Genomic DNA, 21,713 nt, shown 5'->3' with positions numbered 1-21,713 from the left:
AAAAATCTTAAGGTTTGTTAATTGTACCAATTTCTTCTATTACTAAACCTCGGTGATAAATTAGTCTATGAATCGGTAGGTGAGTCGCAAATCAGTAGGTTTGACTGTACACTACTAAAAAGTCATGTAAATTTCTGTTCCCTGAGACCGACACATTTAAGCGGGCCTTTTGACATAAGAATCAGTTGAAAAAAAACGTGAAGATCAATTCAATCAAACGTTCTCTTCGTCTCGTTGCTTATTTTTCGGTTTGAGGACACTTAATTTTACATGAAATGTTTGTTTACGTTCTATGATTCACGTCCAATATGGATTACGTCTCGTGTGAAGGTAGTTATTTCTAAGTGTGTGCCTTGCGTGGAACTCTTTCAAGAATTCACTTGAAATTATCTCCATACTGTCTTTGGAATTCTTCCCAGAATATAATCATAATTCTATGCCGTGGGAATTCATCTCGGACTTTTTTTGGGACTCTGCTCACAACTCTCGCGTAACATTTGAAAAGGGCCTATCCTCGTTGATCTATTGTCTTCATCAACTTTTGCTTTGGTTTACCACGGCAACATAAACTAATTTCTCGCTAAGCTCGCAGCACAGTTTGACAGAAGATGATGTTAGCTTGCCCCTTAAAACACACATTCAATTGTAAATTCATTTGCGAAAGAGAAAATCGATGAAGAGAATCGATCAACAATGATAGGTCCTTTTCTCGTATTGCGCGTTACTGTGTTGCGTTACTCCCTTGAAATTCTCTTCCCTGAATTCTTCTAAAAGCTTATTTGAAATACTCATTAGAATTGGACCTGCAGTCCTTTTCACAATCGTCATGTAATTTTCAGAACTACCGGTAAATTTATCTCAGACCTCCCCTAGAGTTATTATCAAAATTACTTATAAAGCCAGGATTCTCTTAATAATTCACCATAAAGACAGAAGACATAAAAATCGTATTTAGGGTTTTCTGAGACTTTGGAAATGTGTGCACTTGGCTTCAGATCGTATACAAATCAAACAGCACACAACGCATTCCCAAAAACCAGTTATGGCTATACGTTCATAACATTACGTACCTTACCAGTCATACCATGGCCACACGTCGAAGTCTGCGAAGGGTCCGCAGGTCGCCTTCTACTTGGTCGATTCACCGTGCTCGCTGTGCGACTCTTCTTCAAGCTTTCGAGAACTATTTTCACTGGGTAATCGTCTGGGATACTAACAATGTGCCCAGCTCACCGTAGTCGCCTAATTTTTGCAATGTGGACGATGGATGGTTCTCCCAGCAGCTGGTGCAATTCGTTGTTCATTCGCCTCCAACACCTTCCGTTCGAAAACACCAAGGACACGCTGGTCCTCCACGTGCATAGTCCAGGTCTCGTGGCTGTAGAGGAAACCACCGGTTTAATCAGCGTTTTGTAGACAGTCAACTTCGTGCGGCGGCAGCGAATTGTATTAGACCAGAGCATCCTCCGGAGTCCAAAGTAGGCATGATTCCCTGCCATAATGCGTCTTTGAATTTTTCTGCTGGTATCATTTTTGGCGGTCACCACTGAGCCCAAATATACGAGCTCGTCGCCCACCTCGATTTCGTCATCGTCAATCTGATATCATTGTCTTCCCTAGAACCTCTTTCTCTCATGTATTTCGTCTCGATGCTTTGATGGCAAGTCCAATCCGCCTAGCTTCAGCCTGATGTACGTTTCTGCCATCGGCTCAAAGTTTCGTGCCATGATGACGATGTCATCGGCAAAGCCAAGAAGCTGGATGGATTTCCTCAATATCGTGCCACTTGTATCTATTCCAGCTCTTTTTATCACATCTTCTGACGCGATGTGTAACCCCCTTCGAGATTCAAAGGGACTCGAGAGTGTTCCCGATACTAGAACAACTCACATAACTTGATCCATCGTCGCCTTGACCAATCGCGTCAGTTTATCCGGAAATCCGTACCCGTGCATAATCTGCCATAGCTGATCTCGATCGATTGTGTCGTATGCCGGTTTGAAATCGATGAACAAATGATACCGAATCACGAAATTTGGTCCGTGATAGCGCGAGCATGCATGAATCCCGCCTGGTATTGCTCCACGAACTCTCTTGCAAATGGTGACAGGCAGCGGCAAAGAATTTGGGAGAGTACCTTGTTGGCGGCGCTCACCAGTACTGCTTCTACTTCTCAACCACCTCACACTCGTTCGTGAGAAGGTTACCGTCCAATTCCTTGCACATATCGGCTAGCGGAACTAGGCTTTTTCTCTAATTATTTAGCTTCACGTAGAACTTTCTAGCGCTCTCGGTCTTCCTAGTGGCGCTTCTTCCATCGAAAAACCGAAGGACTTGTCTGTCTGTTCCGTCCTTGTCTCTATCGCTCCACATTCAATCTCGTGAGGTGTTGCAGTATTCTCGAGAGCAGCACGCTCTCTTCGCCGTCTATTCGCCGTGTATTCGCCGTCAAACCAGTCATTTCTTCGGTTCGGGATCGCAGTACCTATTGCCGCTACAGCAGTACTACCTATGGCGGAACGGATGTTCCTCCAGCCATCTTCAAGAGAAGCTGCACCAAGCTGCTCTTCCGTGGGTAGTGCAGCTTCCCGCTCAGGTAGTCCAGTGTCCCGTAAGTACTCAATGTTGGGTCGCGGCATTCGGCTTCGACGGGTGTTATGCATCGTTGAGAATTTTGAGCGCATGCATACTGCAACTGGTCCGAAACTATGTTCGCACTGCGATACTTGCGGACGTTGATAATGTCGATGAAGAATTTACCGTCGATTAGAACTTGATAGGTTAGGTTTTCTCTGGTGGCTTTGTGGATATCTTTGCGGGGGAAAAAAGATACTTCGGATTACCATACCATGGAAGGCTGCAAAGTTCACGCATCGTTGGCCGTTCGATACGGAATGCATGCTGTTTGCCCGATTGCCAGTCTGTACATTGCTTCCCGTCCTACCTGAGCGTTCATGTCGCCGAAGACGATGTTGATGTCTCGCCGCAAACAGCCGTCGTAAAATGCTTCTTTCCCGTCGTCGGGTCTCCCTTCGTGTGGGCAGTACATGTTGTTGATGCTGTAGTTGAAGAAATGGCACTTAAGCCTCAGCTTGCAAATCCTTGCGTTGGTCGGCTGCCATTCAATTACGCATTGGCACATCTTACCCAGCAGTACAAAGCCGGTTCCCAGCTCATTGGTGTTGCCACCGCTCTGGTAGAACGTGACCGCTCGATTCCCGCTTTTCCATACCTTTTGCCATGTCCAGCATAGCTCCTGCAATGCTATGATTATGAAGTTGTGGGGTTGAAGTTCGTCATATATATATTAACCTATCACAACCCGGGAAGCCGATCGATTTATAGTTTCATGCAGGGCTGAAAAAATCACTAAAATTCATCAAAGTTCACTATGGATGAAAAATTCATTTCATAGTGAATGCTGGTGATTCTTGATTTTTTCGACTATTCCAATTGAAACACACCATCATAGGAAAGTATAGCCCTAACTGATAAACCTACCCTAGTCACTTAACCACTCTTGGGTCATTCGTGATCTAAGATGAGATTTGAACTCGTGACTTTAGCATGAGCGGTACGGCTGTTAACTACCACGCCGGGGCCGTCCGCTGCCTGAAATTGGTAAAGAAATCTGGGCAAACGGCATCCTTGGCATGGAATCACATTTCACAATGGTCCAAAAGTGTCGTTCGCAAATCATTCTCATTAGTACGCTACTTGAAAATGTATGTTTGATGGTCATTTTTGCCCGATGGTTTACGATATTAAAATGTTAATGGGGGGAGCACCTCTCACCATCCCTCATCAACGGATGAGTTTGATTAAGGGGATGTTCGACCCGATTCGTACCTCAAAACGGTCCTTTGCTCGCTTTCTACTTTGTATATACAATTTTCACACTGCCGTACTCTAACGGAACTATCAATTCTTAGATAGTTATTTGTGATAAATTACTACCTCTTAGATAAAGGATGTGTCTCCCTCCAACAGGAATGTTAGGAATGTTAGTCCGAAACTTACTTCAAAGAGATGCAGAGAACTCTATGATCCCTCATAAGTGTCACGGGAAGGGTGAGTTTTTGTTAGTAGGGAGGATAAGTCATAGGATACGCCCAGCCGGCGTTGGTGGCAATCGTTATATCAAGCATTTAATAAAAAGAAGCTATAAGTAGTTTATCTGTCCGTTGTTGCTGCCCATTACCTAAACATATTATTCAAAACAGTCTTCAGATTTTGGAATTAAGAAACGTTATCAGCTCGATCCTGTTGCTCCTTTGCGCCTGAAAATGTTTGTTGATCCTAAACATATGCACAATTCATTCTGATCGATAGGAGATTCTAATGTGTAAAATTTTATTAATGGTATGTGGAATCGTAGATTGGATTGAAGATTCGCCCTTGGTCTCTGGCAGTGGCATTATGGATAAAATCTGCCTGCAATCATTTCTTATGAATGCAAGAAGCTTGAACCCGGGAGTTAGAAGGTGACAGCTCTACCGCAGCTACAATAGCCCATTTCAAGAACGCAAGCATTCCGAAGCCACTTTTACACATGATAAGCCCCACTCCAATACATTATCGATGCAAATATACACAATTGATAATGTACTGAAACTTTCAATCAAGCAGTAGTGCAATACTTGATTGACGCCTATTTAGTAAGTTTTGAAATGATCGTCTTGAATCAGATGGATATTTCCTATCGAGGTCAGAAGAACGAAAAGGAAAATAAACTTAGCTGAGCGTAACTACGCGTAGGTAAGAACAGTCGGCACCACTTCTGTACTTTCAAATTAACACTTTAAAAAAATTAAATTGTAAATTATAACATTTTCACTAGAACGAAAACGACGCAGCAAAACAAAAACACGTCATTTTCGCAGCACGGCCTACTTCGATCTCCAATTCTATACTTTCATCTCCATATCGTATAAAATGTCCACTGATATGATATGCCTGATATTTGACGGTGAGCATCTACAACTAAGATCGATCTATTTTGAGTCAATCTTTTTAAGTTACAAGATCTCGAAAAATCATAAATAATCGCAGCCAACTTTTCCACTTAAAGCTTCCATACATATGTGTCACTAATGCTCAATAGATTTCATCACATAATATGACAGAATTTCTTACCATGATATTTTGTAAAATAATCGAATAAACATTTAAATGGAGGAACTTGAACGAATCCTTAATTTAGCAGAATCAACGGATATAATATGGAATAAATACTTCAATACCCTTTTGATCAATGCAGATTTGTTACAAACAGATACAAATATGTCAACGGCAAGCAGAGGCAAGAAAACTACAACAAGTATTTCGAGCGATTATGCACGATGCAAAATCAGCCCAATTTGAAATGATACCACACCGTTATGATCTTTGAATAATAAACAAAAATCATAGAGCATTTTTCTGCTATCTTTCCTCTCTGTGCAATGTAAATCATATTTGATGTAAATCAAGGAATATAAACACACAAACCATGTAAAATTAACTGTTCCGAAACCGAAACATGGAACTCGTTGCATCGATATTTACATAACTTTTTCATTTATTATTCGGCTTTACCGACCTTGACCAAAATTGACTCTATTATAATATCCAATAGATACTCGATCTGTCCACCCGAAGATATCATTAACATACTTCTCAAACCTTAAGATGAATGCAACATGCTATAAAAAAGAACCATATACGTAGCTCACCCCGCAGAAAAAAAAGTCCAAGACACTTATTCATTAGCCAGAAGCGAAACCTGCGCCTGGGTCATTAAAATGAGACTATTTAATTGATATAGACACCACATGAATGGAGGAAAACAAACCAAAACAACATAACCAAGAGCAAATGCCTAGCGAAAAAAAAACTTTCTCCCAAAAATTCATTACACCCAGGTTTCTTCGTGAGTGTATGCCGTGACGGATATTATTCCTACGAGTGTAGATTTTTACCACCACAAGTCTGCCGGCTAACCGGCGTCGACGGACGGCTGTACCACCCTTTCTCTGAATATATATATATATCCTCTATCTCAGACGCTTTATTATATCGTGAAATTTTTGATATGTGGAGTTATTTTGGAAGCTGCACTTAAAGTGTACTCTCGGTCTCGTCTAAATAAAACCTCTCCATGGTTCATCAAGTGAGCCCATAAAGTGAGACGGCTCAAGGGAAAATGTGCCAAGCCTACCAATGTATGTACCCATATCACCTCGAGACAGATAGAGAGAAGGTGGAAATCACCAGCGTTAAAATACATTCACACACGGGCAATTGGTTTTGGGGTTGGTTGTTTTCGGTAGTTGGTTGATAATTCGACGGTATTATCGTTTGCACATTTGGGATCTGGAGCATGGAGAATTGCTGGTTGGGAAAGACCTCGATTTCGAAGCTTTAAGATATGAGGTCTTTGCTGTGATGATAAGATATGTCGTTTGATGGTGAGGTTGAGCGTTGGAGAATGATTGTGTTTCAGTGACAATTAAATTGGGGATACATTTGAGTTGGGCTTTGTTTGAGAAGTTGATGGGGTTTCATTAAGGTTTTAGTTTTATATTTGTTGCACATTTGCGACTCTGGGATAGAGTAGAGTCAATTGGTCATTGAGACATCAATGAAGACAGCAAAAAATAGATTTTAATATTACATCCAAGCCACAAAAATAAATAAATGCAGTAGAAGCAGCGTAATGCCAGTTCATGTACTGTATTAATGATAATTTTGTCCTTTTTGGCAAGTAATATTACCTCATATTTTTGACACGATTGAAGTGCATCCTCTTTGATATGATATTAAAATAATTTTTCTGCTGTGAAAATTGCGTTCAAATACCAGTCTGGAATTTAAGACATTATCAAACACTTCTCGGAGTCTAGCTCCTCGTATACCGCACCTCTTTCTTTTTCACCATTGTGGCAACATCAACTCTTAGAGTATCAAGTCTGCAAACTGCATCTCAATGCTCGACACTAGATTTGTGCTTTTAGGTGAGAAAAGCATTCTCAGAAAGTGTAAGCTCATTTGGTTGTATGATGAGCTGGCGCTTTTAGTTTGAATTTTGTATGGGGAATTTGGATAAAATACATGAAAACATGACACGATTTTAAAAAGATCCCTTATTCTCGATTTGATTCAGATTTTCAAAACTTGTACACACTTAGAAAAATTAGTTAATTTAGGTGCTCTGAGACTGACATGTACGAGCGTCAATTATGACATAAAATTCAGACATAATAGACGTGAAATTCAGCTCAATCAAACACATTTTTCGTCAAGTACCAAGCTTTTCAGTCTCGGAGCACTTTTACATAACATTGTTTGTTTACGTCTCATCCTTTATGTCAAAGATGGATTCCGTCACGTGTAAGATTAGGTATTTATAAGTGTGTAGTTCGGTTAATGAGTAACAATTTTGCTGACGATTGCATCATGAATCAAGTTAGTTTTATTGATATATTCGCTTTTGAGTGTATATGAGCATTTTGTATAAGAAAATTTCAACCAAATCTCCTATATGAACATTAAACCAAAAGCGCACTCCGTGTAACGTCAAAAAGAGCTGAAACATTCAGATAGTAGTTCTCGCACCAAAAGACACGAGCCTGGATGTTGGCCTGTGGAAAATATGAACTTTTATTTTTAGCTGCCTGTAATTTGTTGCAATATACGATTCAAGTCAATTTTAAAGTGCCCATTAGGTTTATTTCAGAAAATTTCAAATATTCTTTTAAATAGACAGAAGATTAAAAATCTTTAAAATGTACCTTTTTGATATTGAAATTTTAAATAGTTTTTTTTTTCAATCACTTTGTGTCTAAAATGTGTTTTTTTCTGAAAATACAATCCAGTTTTTTACAAATTTGCCTCAGAAGTCATTTTGATTAGATGAGCCATTTTCGTGCTATGATTTATAAACAATATCAAATATGCCATTCTGGAAAATTAGATGAGAATCAAAATGACGGAATCCGGCTTGAACTTGGTTTGTAATCCATAACGAACAATATTCCGAAGATGCGTCTAAAGTTTGTTTATTTTTTCGCAATTTGGCCTGCAACTGCTCATTTCAAAATCTTGACTATCTGGGAAGTTGCTGTCCTCAGCAAAATTGTTCAGATAGTCAAACCCATTCAAATGGTAAGGAGATAAGTTCTGCCCATAACATGGGTAGATCACCTTTTCGTGGTACGTTACGGGATGTAAGATCTGCCACCAATTCCTAGTCCTGACTACTTCAAACTAGGGGAACAGGATTTTTCAGTAATCCAAGGAACACATCTTAGTCCTTTCCTTGCGCCTTTGGAGGGTATTTCAACACTCCGAATGGTATAAATAGCGGGACCTTTCAATTAGAGTCGGATCCTTGCGATAAATGCAAGAATTACAACTGTAAAAAAATCGAATACTTCATCATTTCTCAATAGTGATGAAGTAATACGACATGCACTAAACTAAGTACACGGGATATACTACAATAGATCAAATTACTGATCGCAGTGGTGTTAGGTCCCGAACAGAGAAAAAACAGTTCTGCTTCTAAGTGGCGCTAGCATGCATGTGAAATTTGAAAGTGTGTTAAACCTCAAGATCATGACCAGCAGGGAAATTGTTGTTTTATGACAAGTTATTCAGATAGCCACTACCTATCGAACTACGAGTATATTGGTTCAAAATTTTGCCAATACGCGGTATCCAAAGCCTTTCAATAATATAAATCGAAAAATAAAGAATGCAATATCTTGACTATCTGCGAAATTGCTTTCTTCAGCATTTTTCAGTAAGGTGTTTCATTGATTAATTTTGGCATGTACCAATAAATCTAAAAATATATAGCCAGTGGTGAAGTAAACTATTTTTCAAAAACCAACAACAAATATCACAATAATTGCTTTTCAGAAAATGTAACGCATGACTCACAAACTGCGAGATTTCCACCACTAAATACGTCTCCTGTTTCTAGAACGTTATTAATTTCATTAATTACACAATGTAGAACATTAACTACTTTTCAACTCCATCAATTACAGTTGAAATTTTGTAATTAAAGTACATTAATTACATTTTTGATACATTAATTACGAATAGATAATTTTAATTACCGTCAGTACTACTTCAAAACGCATTAATTACTTTAAGTACTTTTGATTGCATTTTAACTTCAACGCACCGGTTCTTTGTATTGCGTGCCCCTCGGGTAATTAAGCTTTATAAACAAGGAATTCGTCCGGCATGAATTGCAAAAACATTGCAAATGCCTTCGCAAACAGTTCGCAATGCTATAAAATGGTACCATGAATTCGGAAATTTGGAGGACCGTTCAAGAAGAAACAGAAAAAGAAGTGCGAGGACCCCTCAGAACCGGAACATACTTCTTAGGATTAATCGAGATTCTAACTAGACGGTCTATCCGAAAATTGGAGGAATCATTGAAAATCGACCCAAAGTCAGTACGAACTATTCTACGCAAGGATTTAGGATTGCATTCTTATAAATTTTTGAAGAACCATTACCTAAATGACAGGATGAAAAGGAATCGGTACCAAAAATCCAAGATTTTATTTATATTATTTTATTTTATTATTTTATCCAAGGATTTCGGCAATGGACGGCATCGCACGATTTTATTCAACGATGAGAAGATTTTCACTGTTGAGCAATACCCCAACAACCAAAACGATCGCCAGCTATTGCCAAAGGGTTCTTCTAACCGTACGAATGTTGCCAAATCACATCATCCAGCTTCGGCGATGGTTTGGGCGGGAGCTACGGCTTCCGGTAAAACTCCCTTAATATGTATCGAAAAAGGCGTCAAAATCATCCAAATAGTCTACCAAAAGCTGCTGACGGACACAGTTCCACCTTGGGCACGTACGCATTTCGGTAACAACGATTGGACATTTCAACAGGATTGGGCATCATCGCATGGAGCGAAAAAGACGCTGGAGCTTTGTAGCAAACTTTTTCGTAGATATTTGACAAACTCTCCTGATTTAAATCCAATTGACTATTCCGTCTGGTCTATTCTTGAGTTCAGAGCTTGTACTAAGTCACACATATCTTTAGATCATCTGAAAGCAAGTTTGACAAAAGTATAAGATGCAATATCTGTGGAGGAACTAACGTTCATCGTCGATAATTTCCCTAAGAGGTTGACGGCTTGTGTACGTGTAATGGAGCACATTTTGAGAAAATGTTGGGAATGTCATAAATTATGTTGGTGTACCTACATTTCCCATAAATATTTTGTCATTCAATACGCAAGCAATAAACTTTCGACTAAATCATTAAAAACGGATAATTATTCCTCACCCTGTATGGAAGAGGCTGAAATTTAGTTCAGCCGACTGAAATCTCACGAAGGATTGAGATCCTCACAGACAGAGGACACTTCAAACGTCGCTTAAGGCCGTTGGTGATAATCGTCGTCCTACCGAAACACAACAACCTCACTCACATTTATCATCACTGGAGGAACTTTCCATTTCAGATTTCCTCCACCGATCCTGACCCGTGAGTGCGGAGACTGTTTTCCCAGGCAGTCCAACCTGAAGTAAATTTGGTACCAAAATGTGAAAAATCTAGCCAACCAAAATTAACATTACGGGGAAAGCTTTAGTTTTAAATCATTTTATAATTTATTAGAGTTCTTAACCTAGGTTTATTCATATTTGAGTAGCGGAACGTAATGACAGCCTACCCCCTAACTTCGGCCTATCAAGCAAATGACTAATTAATTCAGCAAAATACAGAATAATAATTAAAACTAATACCAAATTTGCTGTGAAATTGTAATCCGTTCAAGAATTGCCTATTTTGGGACAAATTTGGTACATTTATTGCTCTTTTTTAAAGACAAAGAAGAGTGGAATTGTCATATTTATCAATTTCTAGGCGCCATTGCACTAACAAAAATCCATACTGCGGTGGTCTTTAAAAAACCTGATAATTTCATGAATTTAAAGGACTAATTTTTTTTGTAACATGCAAGCCAAATAAATCAATACCACAGTTTTCACTTGTATCGCTAATTCAAAAGATTTAATGCAATTTGCACTTTTAAACTATGGGCCAAACATTAGGGACGTCATTTTGAGACGTGGTTTTAATTATAGCCTACGAAATTTATATGGTGACTTTATGCAGGTATACCTCGAAATTGACAATTCAATCATCATCACTATTACCAATAGATAGGAGATTGTTTCATCTATCCGATGTTGATATTCTTTTGCTTGATTGAATGATCGATTGTGAGAAATCGACGATGGAAGTCAAAAATGACAGTTATAAAACGTCATGTTAGATATACATGTATTGGTGAAACAATTTGCCTTGACAACGAGTCTGCAACTGTTCACTCATGTAGGAAAATCCCATAATAAAATGTCAGTTTCGGACATAGCGGATAGTTTCTTTACCTTTACACTTCACTGAAAAGTCCCGAAGGCAAATGTACATGTCTCCTTCAATGTGATTCGTATTAACTAATAAAAATTTGTCACTGTCACTAACGATCATATTATGGCATAGGGTAGAGAACTAATTCGGTGGGGGCGACCTCCGCGTAGTTGTTAGTGTCCATACCTCTCTGACCAAAGTCACGAGTTCAAACCTCACCCCCGGACAAGTAACGAATGACCCAAAAGCGTTAAAGTGACTAAAATAAAACAACTACAAGGGACAGCCCTATGGGGTTGTAAGCAATGGACTACGTGGTCTTATGTAATAAATCTTTTTTTGTTAACTGCAGTAGGAGCTGGTATTTTGTGTAGGAATAGGAATTTTAGAGGGGTTCTCTCTGTTTATACTCTTTAGTATGACGCGCTTGACAAAGATGGCCCACAGCAACTCACGAAGAGCTACTGATTCCGATCAGTAGCGGTGCGGCTTCTTTCTCCTTCTATGCATGCTCATGTGGGCTGCAGCTCGCTGCTTGCAGGCAGTCTTTCGTTGTGTACTGGAGAATAAACACCGTTCGGTGAGACCGGATGGAATTCAACTTTGAAATCTGTGTTAGGGAAATCGCTTTTTGCAGGCAATCGGTGATAATTTTAATTATCATAGCAAGAGTTGCACATTCACGCAATTTTCAGTAGTGTCATTTTGATAAATGATAAATTCTTAAATTTGATGCGTAGAAATATTTCTGATCGATTAGTGAAAAAAATATTGAATTTGGTCCAGGGGCAGTTGAGTTATTAACGTTCAAAATCTTTCATAATTTTGTTACATGGTCCATTTTTGGTTTTCACAAAGTGTACCTCCATATAGAAATCACAGACGTATTTCTACGTCAATAACTACTTTGCAATAAGCGCTTATTGCTGTTACATCGAGCAAAAACATCAAATATATAAATGATTTCCACGCGAACGAATCAATCACACTTTTGGTTCGATAGTTTAGTTTAAAAACTACAAAACAAAGTGTATGAGAATGCATAATACAACCGTTAATCTCAAAAACAAAATAAACGTTTCTAGCGAATCAATGTTCAGCATTCATCCGTATGCCGACGTGAACCCAATTACTTTTCAATGTGTGCGGTGGGCATTGAAACTCGTATGACGTAATTGGAATAAAGAAGTTGTGGTAGATTTTGAATAACATCTCAACAATTTGTTACTCTTTATCAAATCTAACGGTACGTACACGCAAATCAAATTGGATTTATTGCATTCTCTGCATAAAGAGTGGAACGGTCAAAAATTGGTCAGTCATGATGAAGTGCACACTGTTTATGTTATTGTATAAATGATCAAACTTTATTTCTTTTTGAAGTTCAATGACTACAAGATAAAATAACATTATTTATTTAGGCTTCCAATTTTCCACACTTTTACCTTGCATAAGATTATTTGATGCTGAACGTCAATTTGTTTTGAACTGTTTCTAATTTTCTTCTGTTTTCTGAGTTTTCTTGAGGTTCCAGTTAACGATTGCCTAATATTTTTCAATTAGGTGCAGCTCCGGCGAGTTTGGAGGGTTTTTATCTTTAGGTACGACATGCACGTTTTTGGTGGTATAACCATCCTGAGCCATTTGCCCGTAGTGATAGGAAGCGAGGTCTGGCCAAAACAGCTGTATTTCTTCAAAAAAAGGCAACAATCGTTTTTGCAAAAGTTTATTTGTATAAATATTTTTATTGACAATGCCAGTTGTCACTAAAAATTCGATTTTCAGGCCACAGGTGCAAATTGCCTGCACACTTAATTTTTTTTCGCTGAAATTCCAACAGCCGAGTAGTTTTGCAATTTATTTTGCCGATATTCAGCTAACAAATATCATTTTGCTGAGATATCAGCTGCCAAACAGATATTTTGCAGATATATCAGCAAAAGTAAATGCCGAGGTAATCGGGTGTTGGAGATTTTACTAGATTAAGTATGTGCCAACCTTTCCTTTTGCGGTAGCCGTGTAAACTCTTGACCTGGGAGCTGCTTGAAATCCAGTATACCTCTGCATCTCCACGGTTGTCGCGGAAAGGACGTTTTTGTTAGTGGGACCCTTCCCATTAGATCTGGATTCACATTGGAAAGTGATGCGATCTTTTAAAACCTGTTAAGCAACTGACGCGACCCTATCAACTCAGTAATGTAGAGAGGCTTGGGTTTTAACCCACGATTTTCTGCTCAGTAAGCAAAACGGTCGCTGTTAGGCCACCGTACCCCTTACATTACTATAATCTACGACCGACTCAACGAAAAGTTATTCAAATGAAGCGACATCTCTGAAAGCAGCAACTTTTGGTTATTAACTGCGCTTTATGCTCTCGAAACCAAACGATGGTGGTTTATTCTGTTGTGAGAGAGCTTGGGATTAAACCCATGATATTCTGCTCATTAAGCAAAACCGATCCCTCCAGGGTTATCGAGCATCTCACAACCACAAAACTCCACGACAAAAAATGATTAAGTTTTCCCTTGGTATGTAATGAACAACAGAGATACGCGATATATCATATTGTTTCAGCGGCTAATGGTTATACTTTGGCTCTGGATCTCTAGCTGCATGAAACAAATCAACTGGTAGTAGGTCCAATATCATTATGATATTGATCCTACCACTGACCAATTTGTTCCGAACGGCTGGAAGTCCAAGCTAGTGCACGGGATGCTCACTATGTCCCACCTGTTCACTATGCCCCTCTTGCCCTTACTACCTACGGCGACTACGACTGCGAATACGACGGCGCCTACGACGACGACAACAGCAAATTTGTAACTTATCATTTGTCTAGGATATAACACCTTTGTCCGGCACCTTCACGATTTTTTTCAATATAGGCCTGAATAGATCAACTCAGTAATGTAACGAGGCTTGGGCACAAATACACCCTTTCCGAAGTTTTATACTCAACAGCGCTTATGCCTTAATTCAATTTTACTTTTACGCGACGATCGTTTTTTTTTTCGATTTGGTCCTTACGTAAGACGGGAACAGAATCCATAAAACTTTCACATTTTTGGGCTACCCTGCCCTTTTCTTCACGCTTGCCGATTTTACCAGCGTACACATATTGCATATGTTTTAAGTTACCTCGACTCTATTGCGTTTTAAAACAACTGTTTTCTCCTTCATATTTCGTCGTTAAAACCACCAAACCCCACAATCAAACACGACCCGCCGAGACTACCACCAGTCTTCAACCACGGCCCTCATGATCATGTTAAAGATGCACCTAACAACACAACAAACACTAATCGGTCAAGTGCCAAGCTTGCATGTTCGATTGCGACCTTTATTTTCTTAACGAATCATGCTTCAACATGAAATAAAAAATCATGGTGGATTATTCGTAGACTCAAGGAACATGCTTCATGCGATCGAAGTCATTCCTCTGACAAATGGGAACGATGAAAATAAATCTCGATTACTCCCCCGAAGAGACCATCATATATCAAACGCACTGCCCATAAATGCAGACACGTCCCCTCGAAAATGCAATCGAGAAATGTATAAGAACAATCGGCTCTGCAAAGCTACAGAAAATGAGCCAGGAAAAATAAACGCATTATACAAAAACAAACTTTAACTGGAACGTACTCCCCAAATCAATATATCTTGGAGGGCATTCCCGATGCTTATTTTTATCTAATCCTTTTTAAAACAGTTCCTCCTCCAGCGATTTCAACCGCACAATTCATTGATCCATTCCAACCACCGGCCACCCGTGGCGCTATTGTCATAGCGGTGATAAAAATGTAGAACATCTGTCAAACGTGACTCATATAAGAATTTTCGCTTTTTAAATTGGATATTTGCCTTGTTTTGTACGTTTTTAGTGATCAAAAAGCTTGTAAAATTGTAGGAAAAGAAGCCTTCTTCAAAATGGCAAATGACTTCAATGATATCACTGGTTGCAATCAGGAAAATAGTTGATTTTTTTAAACGTTAAGCTCCACCGCTTAACATTTTCATTGCTGTTGCAAGATCGTTGCATTATCCCGGGATGCAACGAGAACAAATTTCAACTTTTTCGGGTTTCGAAGTCGGGGAGCAACAAATTCGCTTAGTGGAGAAAGGTTACCACTGTTTACAGGAACAGAGCGAATAAGTATAAAATAAGTTGCAAAGTTTTTTGTCGTGGGGTAATTTGAGATTAATTTCAAGTGGCCGCTCCCCGGGATGGGAATTTTGCAGCACAAACCCATTCTACTGGTGTAGCCCAGGCACACAATATGCTCGGTCTCTAAAACCGCTAGTCCTTCCCGTATAGGTCGCATGGAGTCCCAACATAATCCAGTATATCCAGCAGACATGGACGTCAATTTCGGGATGGAAATCTGTAGTCATACACAACATAACCTAAATAATATCGGTGCATCAAAAAACGCATTTTCATTAACTTTCAATCACAGTGCAATGAAAATTTACATAATATTGCATTATTCGACAAATTTACTACATGTATCATTCATAAAAATAATCGTATCTCACTATTTGAACTTTTTTTTTCAATAATTTATCATTCAAACTCTGGAATTTGAACCTGCTGTCATAAATTTATCACCATCGACTGGTACTATTTCCCACCACTAGTGACGCATAAATTTCTCTTGGATTCTACTATAACTGAATATCACTTTTATTTTTCAAGTCACTCTGTGCACAAAAGCAATGCACAGCGCAAAAGCCTAATAATAGATCAGTGCGGTCGAGTCACACCGGCAACAAAGAACAGCGAGAGCACACCAGGCACCTAAGCACAAACCATTATAAATCAAATTATCGCGCCCGGAACACAAAACTATTTAAATGCAAGCACCGAAAAACTACACGCCAGCACAAAGATAGCCCGAGCTCTAAAAAAATAAAAGTACGCAGCGGAGCAAAAACACACAAACGTTCTTCAACGCTTCTCAAAGCGGACCTTCCACTAAGACGCCCACATTCAGTATGAGTACAAAGTAGTAAAGACTGTATTCCTAAAAAATTAGACACACAAAAATGGTCGCCAAAAATTCTGTTGTGTCCGATTCACTGCAACCTTTCAGGAAATTAAGTATATCCAAATATGTACCCGTATCTCTACCTTGACAGTGCTCATTAAATTTTGGGCAATGGTGGAGCCAACTTGTTTCGGCAGTTTCAACCACTCTTTCTTCAAATCCAGTTCATTTTCCAACACCTTCGGGGTTTTGTGAAGTTTTGCTTTCATGATAGCTCAATATTTCTCGATTGGGTGAAGCTCCGGCGTGTCCGGCATTGTTGTTTTTGTACCAGTCTAAGATTGGTCGGGCTTAATGGCAAGATGCCAAATCGGACCAAAACAACGTCTGACCTCCGTGAGACTTCAGGAAGGAAGGCATAGGGTTTTTTTGTAAATTTTGACAGCTTCTTCTTCCGGACGGTCTCAGGAACGGCCAACCTGGATTTGGCGACGTGAAACTCCTGTCCCGGCATCTGTGTTTCCAATTCATGCATGTGACGCGGATTTTCGAAGTGAGTACACAAATTTGCCTGCGCTTCTGTTCCGACGCCATCACTGTTACCACTTGAACGATTGTGATGAAACTCTGTCAACATTTCACTGTTAGCTAGTTACAGGCAAAATTCTAGCATTTTTAACCAACACGCTAAAAAGCTACAAACAAATGATTGTGTCTAATTTGTTTCAAAGTTTCATGCCTAAAAGGTCATCAATCAATAACTGTGGAAGTGATCAAATCACACTAAGTTCTATGTAAATCGTAATAGTCTTAAAGGAGAAAAAATAAGAATAATGAGATGAAGAATAAACACAATGCCGATTGTTGGAAATTGATTTAAAAATATTTTCTAAGTTTTAACTAAATTATATGCCTAAAATTAACATGTTTAGCATACACGTTTAAAGATTACGTGGATTAAGAAAAAAAATTTGAAATTTCACAGAATGTTAGTCAAAACATTTTTTTTTTAAATTTTCTACCCGTTCCACCAAATTAAGTAACCAAAGCAGCATTTCAAATTTTATTAAAGTTTTAAAGCAATCTACAAGTCTATCTTATGGTCTACAGAACCCTCGTAAAACCAAAAATATTACATGCGTACTCATCCTGTCTTCATTCTTACTTAATTCATACACAATTGAATGCCTATCACTGTCCATACACCTATTACCGAAGCGTTCAACTGACATCATAGAATACGTAAACCATAACTTACCCGTCTATTCGGCATACTTTTGCATGATTTCTGCCAACTGTAAACAAAAGCTGGATTAGCCGTTTATTTTTTATTGATTGTTAATTTAGTACGATTGAACGATCAACATCAAGCGATCCGAAGAAATTGCACATCAATGAATGTTGCATAAACGCTTCAGCCAATCCTCAACCAGACACAATTTCCCAAGTTGTGTCGCTACAGGTCAATAATTTTCCGCTCGCTTAGTTTTCCTGGTACAACGTTCGGCAATCAGTTTTTAAAGGTTCCCCTTCCCTCTTAAACACCATCAAACACAGTTAAAATCCTACCCACAGAAGCGCTTAATTCCGTTACACAACAGCTATCTTGCTTTGTTGCTGCGTATCGCCGACAGACACAATAATACCAAATCAGTCTCACAGATCGAAGCAACTAGCAAGGCAACAGCATCTGAACTTCCAAAAAAATACCTCTCGATCGTCTTGCGCCGAAAACGTACAAGTCCCGTCACCTGGCGGCAATGATAAATTCAATTTTCGCCACATTTCTATCTGCTCAATGACCGACAGAAGCAACGCCAACGGTTGAAGATTCACATCGGCGGACTTTTCCAGCCAGGCAGACAGACAGACACACACCCATACAGAGAGAGTACATAAATTATGTAACTGGGGATTTTCTTGCTTTTCTTCTATTACTACATTTCGCAAATCAAACACTGGTGGGTAGGCAATCATGGTTTTGTTCCCCGCCAAAAAAGCAGCTACAAGATGATGCGCTTGAACGCATTTTGGAATCGAAGGAATTTTCGCGTTTGTTTTTATGTAGACAGTTAGTGCCGCAATGGAAAAAAAATCAAAAAATGCGGGATAATAGAAATGAAAAGAAAGCATTGGTCTTGACTTTTTTTTAATGATGATACAGGAATTTCGATAGGATTTAATTTAAAAAATAAGTCATTGGGCAATCAAAAGGAAAACGGTGTCTGCAGCTGCTTCAGTAGAGGATGTTCTAAGCCGATAGAAGAAGAAGCGTGTTATGCCACAGCTGGTCTTTCTAATCAACGTGACCGTCACATTTATTAAAATGATTACAAAAACTATGACTTATCTACCTACCGGTGACAAGTGCCTTTCTCGTGTAATATTTAATAGCTTTATTTCATATTTACCTAGCATCAACCTCAAACTACACTATATTACTACGTGGGGTAAAAAGTAACCCTGCTTGGGAATGATTTTTTTATTTCATTCAATATAGTCCCCTTTAAGCTCGATACACTTATTCCAGCGATTTTTCAACTTCATGATCCCGTCCGAAAAGTAATTTTCCGGAAGGTCTGCTCCTCCGCGGGGTCGATGATTTCCTCACGTGAGTTGAATTTTTTGTTGATGAGCCATCTTTTGAGGATTGGGAAGAGATAATAGTTTGAGGGCGAATACGGTGAATGCCGAAGCAATTGGAGGCGTAAGTCATTGATTTTAGCCGTGGTTGCGATGCTTGTGTGCGCCGGCGCATTGTCTTGCAAAAAAAAAAATCGCTTCATGTGAGGACGTTTAGCAGCGATTTCGACGTTCAATCGTTCCAATAATGCACAGTAATACTCACTGTTGATGGTTTTTCCTTTTTAGAGGTAGTCCACGAAGAGTATGCCATGACAATCCCAGAAAACCTTTCCGACCCATCGAGTCTCCCTCGGCCGCTTCGGAGCACTCGTGCAGGCTTCAGTCCATTGACGGGCACTCATTCTGTTCTCTGGGGTGTAATAGTGGATCCAAGTTTCATCAACAGTTACCAATCGACGCTAAAAGTCCGCCCGATTCCGCATCAGCAAGTCTAAACACTCTTTCGAAGTGCTCTCGCGTTCGTGTTTTTGGTCAGGAGTGAGCTTGCGTGGCACCCAGCGGCAGGATTACTTTTTCATATGCAGAATCTCGCCCAAAATATGGCATGTGCGCTCAGTACTAATCTTTGTGGTATCTGCTAGTTCACGCACCTTCTCTTTCCGATCAGCCAACACCATTTCATGTATTTTTTTGACATTGTCCTCTGTAACCGCATCTGAGTACCTGCCGCTGCGGACTTGATCGATAGTGGAGTTGCGGCCACCACGAAACTCTCAAAACCAATATTTGACGGTGTAATCTAACGGAGCATTAGCCCCATAATATTTATTCAACTTTTCTTTTGTTTCCTTCGCCGTTTTGCCTTTCAAAAAAATAATCTTTTATGAGAGAACGAAAATCGTTTTTATCCATACTCAAACATGATGCCAAACACGTCAACAACAATGAGCTGTCAAAACAAAACTAAAGACAGTATCGCACTGAAATTTGGCATGTCTGCCTAAATATGAACGGAATACAAGGCACCATAACCTTTTTTGCAGTAGCAGCGCATTCTGGCGGTCAAGGAGGTTACTTTTCACCCCACTTGGTAAGTTCTACATTATTTACTCAATACAGGCAAGTTCTGGGTGGACCTGAAATAGTGACGAGAATATTAAATGAAGCTCATTAATATTACAGGGGAATTAAAAACAAAAAAATTATTGCAAAATTTATTCTTTTTTTGTCAAAGCTCCTTTACCAAATGTCGGCTGGAATGAAATTCAATTATCATGTAACAATTTGGGTTTTATGAGGGTTCTGTAGACCATGATTGAAACTCGTAGAATACTTTAAAATTTTGATAAAACTTACATTGTCAAAGAGGCAATAGCTCGAAATGTGTTTTTCAAGTGGGATTAAAGGGTGATACGGTCAAAATTTGGTCAATATCAACTTGACGTATTTCTTTCAATTTTGCATTTAAAAAACCGGAACACCCCTCATTTTGAAGGTGTGTGTGTGTAAAATGTTGCTCCTATTTTGATTTTGGAATTCACTCTTCAGTTGTCAAAATGCCGTCCAAGCAAGAAGAGCAGCGTATCAAAATTTTGCTCGCGCATCGCGAAAATCCGAGCTACTCGCACGCAAAGTTGGCAAAATCGCTAAAAGTTGCCAAATCAACCGTTACAAATGTAATTAAAGTGTTTGGGGAACGTTTGTCGACAGCCAGGAAGTCTGGATCGGGGGGAAATCGAAAACCGGAAGCCGCTGAGACGACAAAGAGAGTTGCCGGTAGTTTCAAGCGAAACCCTAACCTCTCTCTCTCCGAGATGCCGCAAATAAGCTGGGTGTATCGTCTACAACCGTGCATCGAGCCAAAAAACGAGCCGGACTATCGACTTACAAGAAGGTAGTGACTCCAAATCGCGATGATAAACAAAATACGACGGCCAAAGCGCGATCCTGGAGGCTGTACACGACGATGCTGACGAAGTTTGACTGCGTGGTAATGGACGACGAAACCTACGTCAAAGCCGACAACAAGCAGCTTCCGGGACAGGAGTTTTATACGGCAAAAGGAAGGGGAAAGGTAGTAGATGTTTTCAAGCACATGAAACTGTCAAAGTTCGCAAAGAAATATCTGGTTTGGCAAGCCATCTGTACCTGTGGCTTGAAAAGCAGCATTTTCATAGCTTCCGGGACTGTCAACCAAGAAATTTACGTGAAAGAGTGTTTGAATAAACGTCTGCTGCCTTTCCTGAAGAAACACGGTTGTTCCGTACTGTTTTGGCCGGATTTGGCATCTTGCCATTACGGTAAAAAGGCCATGGAGTGGTACGCCGCCAACAACGTGCAGGTGGTTCCCAAGGACAAGAACCCTCCCAACACGCCAGAGCTCCGCCCAATTGAGAAATACTGGGCTATTGTCAAGCGGAACCTAAAGAAGACCAAAAAAACTGCTAAGGGCGAGCAGCAGTTCAAGGCAAACTGGCTTTCTGCGGCGAAGAAGGTGGACAAGGTGGCTGTACAAAATCTGATGGCAGGGGTCAAGCGTAAGGCCCGGCAATTCGGATTTGGAAAAGTGGAAGCCTAACTGAATATTTTTCCTGAATTTTATACTAATTGAACTTGAAAAAGAAATTTAATTTGATTTTTTAAATAAACGATTTCACCGATTTACACGCGTTTTCCCTTGACCAAATTTTGACCGTATCATCCTTTATAGCCAGCAATGGAAAATAA

At 39.5% G+C, this 21,713-nt stretch overlaps 1 protein-coding gene across 2 annotated transcripts in view; it reads left to right on the top strand.

The window, feature by feature from the left end:
* The window catches only part of f (forked), a 470,851-nt gene that overhangs the window by 195,820 nt on the left and 253,318 nt on the right, over positions 1 to 21,713 (top strand). The gene's annotated exons all lie outside the window — the stretch shown is intronic.

This window comes from Ochlerotatus camptorhynchus, unplaced genomic scaffold (assembly GCF_037179485.1).
Source record: "Ochlerotatus camptorhynchus isolate MF236.1 unplaced genomic scaffold, CSIRO-AGI_Acam_v1.1 ptg000336l, whole genome shotgun sequence".
Lineage (NCBI taxonomy): Eukaryota > Metazoa > Arthropoda > Insecta > Diptera > Culicidae > Ochlerotatus > Ochlerotatus camptorhynchus.
The sequence above is the reverse complement of the archived record's forward strand: the minus strand, read 5'-3'. Positions and strand labels throughout refer to the sequence as shown.